At 43.0% G+C, this 9,083-nt stretch overlaps 1 protein-coding gene across 4 annotated transcripts in view; it reads right to left on the bottom strand.

Annotated features, from left to right (window-relative positions):
- Nucleotides 1-9,083, bottom strand: part of PAK5 (p21 (RAC1) activated kinase 5) — a 143,307-nt gene that overhangs the window by 112,458 nt on the left and 21,766 nt on the right. The window lies entirely within an intron of this gene.

Raw genomic sequence — 9,083 nt, 5'->3', positions numbered from 1 at the left:
GAGAGTGGGGGTGCAACACTAGCTTTGCCAGGTTTTGTCCTAGAACAGTTGTATTTGCTACTTTGTACCCAAAGATGCCGGTGCTCTGAGCAGACACACATCACTGTAACAGCAAATGCCACAGGCAGCATTTGTCCAAGGAGCCAGGATACCATGTTCCAGAGCACAGGAACACTGAGACACGTAGTCACAAGATTAGTTGGCTGTAATGTGTCTAATTTATTTTGTCATTTCCAAGGGCGAAAAAAACAGCAAAAACAACTACAGGTGATGCTGTTGTATCAGCTGAGAGAAGCATGGAAAAATACAACTGCAAGAAACATGGCTTCTTGGAGAAAATACAAGAAACATGGCTTCTTGGGATGTATTAACAAGGCCTGAAAGACTTTAAGCTCCTTCCTACAAAAACATATTCAAAGAGAAGCAAATGCTGATAGCTCTGGGATATAAAAGGAGTCATATGCCTCTACTCTGAGAACTGAATAATTACAAGCTTATCAGACCTGAGGCCACAGTGGAGCAGCAAGCATGAAACACAAGCTTTGTGCTAAGACTAGAGTGCTCCAACTCCCTGATTCTTTTCCAGTTGATGCAACAGCCTGGCCCCTGTGTAAGCAGCAACAGGAGCCTTACAGAGTTCAACATAGGGGCAGAGAGAAAGCTGAGTGGCTTGGAGTCCTAATCCTGTGTCTGGGGAGCCATTTGTGTGTCAGATCAGCTTTGGGTAACTCTGCTGACCCATCATCTGACATAACTTAAACATCTCTCTCAAGCCTTAGATATATACCTGAATCTTTTCAAAACCTTGGCTAAGTTTGTCTTTAGGAAACTCGGGTTAGGAGCCTCAGACATGGGTTATTCCCTCAATCAATCATTTCTCCAGATGAGAAGAACATGAAGAAACCATTTTCTCAGGGTTTTGTCTATAAAAGGAGTGCAGAAGCTGAGTGAAAAGTCAATTATCTTTGTTTTTCCCTACTCCTCTTTTTTGATGCGAGAATTTTCTTTGTTGAAAGACTATGAAGTGATCTATAATAAATAAATAAAGCAATGAAGCAAGAAGAAGCTGACATAAAATGCCTTGGTAGAGCTAAATATGCCTTTTCTTAAAAATAAGTAAAGGACTAGATGAAGATGATTCTCAGTTCCTGCAGGTAACATGAATAGAGCTTTCAAAGAGAACACAATCAAAATGACTACAGAATTACATGTGAAGAGAAATAATACATACCCAGTTTCCTACTTGCACCCTTAATGGAGCTCTTATGTGCAGACAGACAATTACCTCTGAGTAAAGATAAAAAAGGAAGCTTGAGAATCCAAAAATCAGCGACAGAAGAACATTAAAAAAAATGCAAAACATTAAGCAGACTATGAAGGAATGAGGGAATGCAGACAAAAGGAAAGACGAGACTAAATGCCAACAAGACTAATAGCATTCGGTGATCCATTAGATGCTGAAAGTCTGTCTCGTCATCAGCTTGTCTGCAGTATATAAGGTAGCCGTCTACTGTAAAAGGCCTGCTCTGCATTACTATCCTTCATCAGCCTCTGAAATGACCAGAATTCAGGGGCTGAGGCAAAGTGGGATGAAGTCAGCAACTTTTAGTTAACATCCTAATAAAGAAGTGATTTCTAAGTTAGGTCTTAAGATTTACTACTTGCTTTATGCACTCCCCTGCCATGTTCCTCTCTTTGCCTTCTCGTTTGATACTTCTCAGTCTCAAAGTGGAAAACTTCCAGATATCTAAAGATTTGTTGCTGAGGCAAGGATCCTTACTGAACTTACTCCTTTCCTTCTATACCTTTCATCAGTCTTACTGTTTTCCATATCGAACCACCCCAGTCTTTAAGTACGCTGGCCAAAGGTGAGCGCAGTGCACCTGCTGCCTTGGAAGCAAGTTGACTGTAAGGATTATGGCACTTATAAGAGCAGTATTGATGCAATAACATGGCATTGTTTATTCACAGTCAGCTTATAAGCCATCAAAACCTTTCATCATTATTGATAGATCAACTACGCACGTAGTTGTTGTTCTCCAACCTGTTAGAATGATATAATAACCTACGTTAAGTGTTGCAATATATATATACGTATATTCAGTAGAGGAACCATGCACTGTCCTGCCTGAACAGCAAGCTGGTCTTGTTTTCAGTCACATCTCTAGTTTGCTAAGATTACACAGAATTCTAATCCTCTGCAATGTGCTCACAGCCTCTTCCAACATTGTGTCGGCTGCAAATTAAAACTGCATTCCTCTCTTCTATTAGCCAGATTATATATGCAAGATATGTGCATAAACCAACCCCCTCAGAACCTCCCTCAAAAACATCCCCTGTCAACTCATCACCAGCTTTGGGCCCCGGTATTTTCATCCGTGACATCCTTAAAAGACTGCACATGAAACAGCTCCAGAAGTCAAACCAATACCAGTGTGTTGTCACAGTTTAGGGGGGAAATATCATAGAGTATCTTACTTTGGAAAGGACCCTAAAGATCATCAAGCTCCAAGCCCTAGCAGTGGGCAGGGCTGCCCCCCATCAGCTCAGTCTGCCCAGGGTCCCATCCAGTTTGGCCTTGAGAGCCTCCAAGGATGGGGCAACACAGCACTGGGCAGCAGTGACAGGGCCTCACTGCCCTCTGAGTACAGGGCAATCTAACCTTAAATTTCCCCTCTTTCAGCTTAAACCAAATTACATTGGTTTGAATCTCTTACACCACAAACACAAAAAAACAAGGTGGCCCTGTTACTCATCCTGTTGCATTTTTCCAGGCACTCCTAAATTGTTTGTTTAGTTGTTTGTTCATGTATTTTTTTTTAGGGACTGAAGCCCAGCTGACAAGCCTATAATTCCAGACCTGCTAGTTAGCTCCACTTTTGTACCAACAAGCTCAGACCTGCACATCGGACTCCCGGGCTCTGCTCCAACAGACCACTTTAACACATACTTAATTGCAAGGGTGAGACATCTGTGGCTACAGAGGGGATGAGCGACGTGATTAACATTACACATGTGCTGATACATCAATTAAGTCAAACCAACCAAAACAAATACATGGTTTAATAAAATGCTTAGGACTTTAAGAATGCAAATATCACTAAATACTAAACATCGATCACCATGGGTGGCAGAACAGCAGAAATTATTCTTTGTTACAGTGCAATCACCTCCACTATGACGAATTCTTTTGCTACTGTCTTGCTTTATTACCTAGTTTACCTTTCTCAAGTTTTCCTTATCTTAATATCAGTAACAAAATGCCTCCAGGAGATTTTTTCAGACTCATTAGGCTTTTCATCTAGGAAGTTAATGAATTTATCAGATGTCACTCAGTTTAACACAAGCTCTAAGTGATACTTCTAGAATGCATTTAAAGTGCATTTTAAGTTTCTTCTGAAAGTTGGGATATTGACAGCTGAGGAAAGATTAATCTCACTCCTAGGTCAACTCTGTTCAGCTTGGTTTAAATCAACAAAGCTATTAGATGCTGCACTTCACCCCCCAACTTCAAGATTACCTGTAGCAACGTCCCAGGATGAAGTAGCATATATAAAACAGTTGAACTTACAGCAGTGTTGGCAAACAGCAACTCATCATCTCCTCAGACTCCAATAAGCCTTTGCTGTTCTCCAAGTCAGACACTCAGCTCAAACAGGGCCCTTGAGCTGACTGATATTGCCTTATCAAACAGCTTACACCTGTAGGGCTCTCCTCTCCTCTTTACACTGGTCTGCCAATCAAATGACTTCTCTGTTTGCAGTCACCTGGGTAAGCAGGTGCTTGGCCCTAGCACCCAGCTTGGATCAATACTTTGCTCAGTTCTCTCTGTTTGGGTCACTGTTATTTGCTCTTGAACACTGGATGTCCTTGGACAATTAGGCTTTCTTCCACTGCTCCCCTAGCTAGTTCCATCATTCTTTCCACACAACCCATTTCTCCAGACCATCAAAGAGACCTTGAAGCACAGTGTTTATCCCAAATTGATTTTATCTTATTGTACAGAGTTGGGGAGAAATTCCAGATACCAGAGTTCTCTTGAAAGCTAATTATTCTTCAAGGAAGTGTTAGGTAGCCCCAGGGAGCTTCTACCTATTGATTTGCTACTCTGTACTATTGCCTTGCAAAATGTAATTGTTCTCTTCCTGTCTCAGGCTGTCATATGTCTCTCAAAACAATCTGGCAAATAAAAATAAAAAGTAATAAAGGGCACCAAGAAAGGCACCGTACGAAAACAAAAATAAATAACTCTCTTTACAAGTAGAGCCTGGAAAGCAAAACTGAGAAATGTATGCAAAACTGTGACTGTGTACTTCGTAACTGAAAACCAAATGTAACTGTTACAAAAACTCAGGCTTGAAGGAAATCAAATGGAGATAGTATTCTAAGGGCTCTGGCACTGCAGCTCTCATTTCTGTATTTCTAGGATGAAGGTACCATGGATGGGAATACCATTGCATGTATTGAATATATTGAAGAAGTAATTCCTTTGTGTTTGCTACACGCTCCAACCCACTGCAGGGCAGCTTTGATAGTTCTTTTCTTCTGCCTGGTGAGTCTGTCTGCTGAGGCACAGGCAGTCTCCAGAGGAGCTGGAACCAATTCTGTTTCAATCACACCACACAGCAAGGAAGATAAGGGAGAGAACAGGGAGAGCAGGTTGGGCATACAGCGGTACCGCTGTGCCCACGTCCATGCTGACAAAACTCCGTGATGTAACTTAAAGCTGCTCCCTCAGTGGTTTTAATCAGGAGAGGGCTGCTTAAATCCAGTTCAAGAAGCTGCATTTGGGATTCCTGACCTCTGCCAACTCTCTGCTATCCCCTGTAGCACAAGCCTCACAGGGTAAAGAATTTATTTTGATTTCTCCTTGCCTAGGACTGAAACTCTGCAGGACTAGGTCTGTGAGCTGGTCTGAGGCTCTATGCCCCAAACTGAGTCTGTTCTAATTGGGTATTGCTGGACCTTTGTCCTTGGATGTCAAAGGACGGTTCTGAAGGGGCAGGGGGGTATGGAATGGCGAAGTAGAACAATTACAGTTCGTGGTAGGTTATTTTTTTTAAACTTTCATCAGAAATTTTCTCATAGGAGAATAAATTCTCATCAGAATCTATATAATGAAAGAAAACAGCAACAAAAAAAGCTTGTTTGGAACTACAGAAAAGTAGTTGAGCAAATTTGCATAAACTCTGTCCCACTGCTGCTGCTGCTGCTAGGCAGAGGAGCTGCTGCTTGGAAGATGGTTTCTTTGTGTGTCAACACTTAGCTATGCATCCTGGCATTCATTATTTAACAGCCTCCATGTGACATAAAGCTTTTAGAAACACAGCGTTCTTCAGCAACCCAGATAAGAACCCAGCTCAAATGTTCTTGCTTCTGACTGAGCACACTGCAACAGCTTCAGTTCCCTGATCTGAAAGCGTGGCTGTGCAGACTGTCCCATGCACTGCCACAACAATGTGAATAGGCTCTGCTGGAAACGAAGCTCATTTCAAAAGCAGAAGCATCATCAAAGAACGGAGCAGCTATATGAGCTATATGGAACAGTGTTTGAATTTGAGTTAAATTCCTGTTGCCTGTTCTTCTGGTACCCTTGGTAACATCTCAATAATAACAAACAAATGCTAGAGCAAAGCAATGGTCAACATTCATGTGCAACATTTATCATTTCATCCTTAAACCCCAACTTCTAAATCCAAGTGCTTAGAATTATACTCTTAGCTGCCCGTGAGGAGCATTAAAAATGATTCAGTTTAAAGTGGCTCAGCAGCTGAGTCCTGTCAATGAACCTTACTGTGCTGCTCCAAAGCATCTCCATGGCATTTGAGGGCCCATTGATGGCAAGGTAATTGCACAGCAGCAAGAACGAAGCAGGATCTATGCAGAAATCAAACCCTTAGGATTTAAAACACATCTGTTATCAGTTTTGACAGCATTGACAACCTCACTTTACACTTTCAGGCACCCACATGTCAAGAGGTGAGGGCAACGTACATAAATGCTGCAAGCCAAAGGTGAGGGCAAACTGGGAGGAATCCGAGCTTCATCCAGAAGCAGATTGTTATTCTAATACATTATGCTTGAGAGGGTGCCAGTCCAAACGATCTCCTACACACTGGCTAGGCTGGAAAAATGAGCCCCCATATTTCTGTAATAGTGCAGTTGCAATTTCTTGTGGTGATGCAATGATTAGAAGATGGGAAGATCCCAAGTCGAGGAAACTGTTCAGCTGAAGATAAATTCACTGGTTCTGAAAAAATGTGTCTTTCCTCACAAAAAGAAGGTTCCATAAGTAAGAAGGAAAAAGAGGTTAGAAACCACCCTGAAAAATAATATTTATCCCCTATTATGTATAAAGACCTTGTCCTGCCAATCATGCACTCTCACTCTGAGACAGAATCTAGCCTTATATGCATTCTCGCTTACTGAAGGGCCAAGAAGGGAACCCCATGTAGCTGCACTGAGGCTGCATGCTTGGTAGCACCAGGGAGCTGGAGACTGAACTATTGTAGAGAAGCCAAGCCTTCTTCCTTTGGGTTTTCACTTTTTTAGGAGGAAAACAGGCCTACTGATTAATTCCTTTTGTACAGTGCATGGTCTAGGACTAGGTGTAGGTTGGTGAGTGGCAAGTGGCATCTCTTGAATCATTCTCTGTGAGGTTCAAATTGCATTAGTGTGCTCAGCAGCAAACTGCCACATTTGTCTCTTATATTAAATGCCCCCTTCACTGCCTACAGCAACTTTCCATCTCTAGTGCCCCTCCATCTCCACCACAAAGTTGACTTTGGACATCCGTTCTTTAAAGAAAGCAAACTTTCCCTTCAAGAGGAGCTCATTTTGTACACGGGGCAACCCTGACTTGTAAACAAGGTGAGCAGCTTTCTCTCACACTTGGTCTCTGATTTGCTCTGTGAACATAGGCCACTTTTTCTCTACTTCCTTACCCATCCTTGTGCCCTCGCTATCAGCTATCATCCTGCTGAGCAGAGGCAACACAACTGATACTCAGTTTAAAAATGCAGAGTAATTCCCACAGGGCTATTTCTAGTAAAACTGGTGTCTAGGCTCCTCCGGTTTAGACTACTTGGCAAGTTATCTTCCATGTTCTGAATTGTCCTTGAACAATCACACACAAGGGCAATGTGCCCTTATGCCATCAGCCCTCTTATTTATGCCCTTAGCTACTAAGGAATAGTAATAAGGAATAACGGTATCATTATCTGCACCCTCAAATTTACCAGGCCCTTAAGACTCCATTCTGCAGGCTGCCAGAGGTGCTGGAATGGTGCTTTTCCAGCAGAGTGATGGCTGTGACTGGTCATGTATATTTATTGTACTGATAACTCAGCAGTTTAGCTACTAATCAGCACAAAGTTTTTGGTTGTTTTTTTACTGTTGTTGTTGTTGTTGTAATCCTAGCTGTCTGTCACTGTACCTCCACACCAGCCCATTCTCAGGGACACAGAATCTTTCCTGCTACACCTCTAAAACATCCGAACCTGTCTGCTTTCTCTGTGTCACTTCCTTGCTGCAAAGCTTGCCTCACCTGTTTCCCTCTTGCGAGGATCGAGCAGTGCAGGTGGGAGCTGGTGGGTACAGTGTTATTTGCTTACTTCAGCCCTTTGCAGAGCTCGCAGTCCGTGAGGGCAGGCGGCGCACTCACCCGGCGACGCTTTCGTCCTGCAGGGACAGGCAGCCCGCATCTTTCTGCCGCGCAGGCTGCCACCTCGTGGGCATCCCCGGCACATGCATTAGCCTGGAACTGGCTCCCAAGCGCATCATGTGCTTCTGATCCAAACAATCCTTCACATCCCTGGCTTGGGAACTTCATAGAGGAGCAGAGGGGATGGGGTTGTTCACTTTGGAGCACAGTTAATGGAATAGATTTTTCATAAAAATAGCAGCTCCCCCAGGCAAATCTATAGGTGCCTATGTGGAATTCAAAGATCAAAACCAGCGAGATTAACCTATTTCTTCCATGAAAGCTAAAACCCCACTGCCCGTGTTAGTGTGTAAGCTCCAAGCTGTTACTGTTCATCAATACAGTTGCATCAGCGTTGCATCAATACAGTGCAATCAGGCAGCCCAAAGTAATGGAAATCTTTGGACTGACTTCAGAAATTTTGGGCTCCAGTTTAGGAACAAGAAAATCAGAGCTAGCTAAAAACTTGCAAATGGAATCTCATGCTTTCCTTAACACCAAGTGAGGCAAGGCAGCCCTCAGAGGAGAGGGGAGGGAAGGGAACTGGACTAAAATAATTTAAATTATAGGGTGTCTGCTCACTTCTCGTGCTGTCTGTGCACAGCGTGCACCAGATGAACCACAGTGCATCCACCCCTGAGCCAGGGGAGCTTCAATTCAGAAAGGATCGGTCATTTCAGGTGAGAGGAGGAAACAGATTTTCCTGCTTCTGTGTGAATTTCCCTCCCCCCCTCACCCCTTTTTTCTTTTGTTGTTTGTTGGCTACTAATCCTGTCCTGTCAGAAAGCACTTAATGTCAGGGACTTAATGAAATAACTTCTGGCAAATGGAAAGCTTCGTCTCTGGAATAGCCTGGACATTGTACCACTGACAGGTGTTCCAAATATTTCATGCTCAGAGGTTTTCCAGTCTTGTTCTTTAAAAATGAAGCAACCTCCTTTTTATGTCACGCTGAGCAATACATGTGGCATCCTAAAGCTGTTTTATCAACTGAGTCCAGGGTTTATAAAACTCTGCTGTAAGATTTTAATACAGCTCATCACATTATACAGAACCAGCCATCCTGCTTAGTCTTCAAAGACTTGATATTCCCTAAGCACAGCCCACATGCAACTGCTCCTATCTAATTACATGCAATGACAGCCTCTCTTCCTTTGACACTATAGCTGAGCGTTCTCTGGCTGAGTCCTGAACTAGGACGCACAGCTTGCCAGCTCTAAAAACTGCAAGCGTTACTGTTCAGAATGTCTTCAGCTGTCTAACTGCACCAAAAATACACGGTTTTAATCTTCTTCCTGGAAAGCTAGTTCTTCCAGTTCCAAAACACTTGCAGGCTTGATTTTAGCTATTCAGATAGTTGCAGCAAGCAGTTGTGTGTTAA

This window comes from Coturnix japonica, chromosome 3, assembly GCF_001577835.2.
Source record: "Coturnix japonica isolate 7356 chromosome 3, Coturnix japonica 2.1, whole genome shotgun sequence".
Lineage (NCBI taxonomy): Eukaryota > Metazoa > Chordata > Aves > Galliformes > Phasianidae > Coturnix > Coturnix japonica.
Note: the sequence above shows the minus strand (reverse complement) of the source record. Positions and strands in the feature narration are given on the sequence as shown.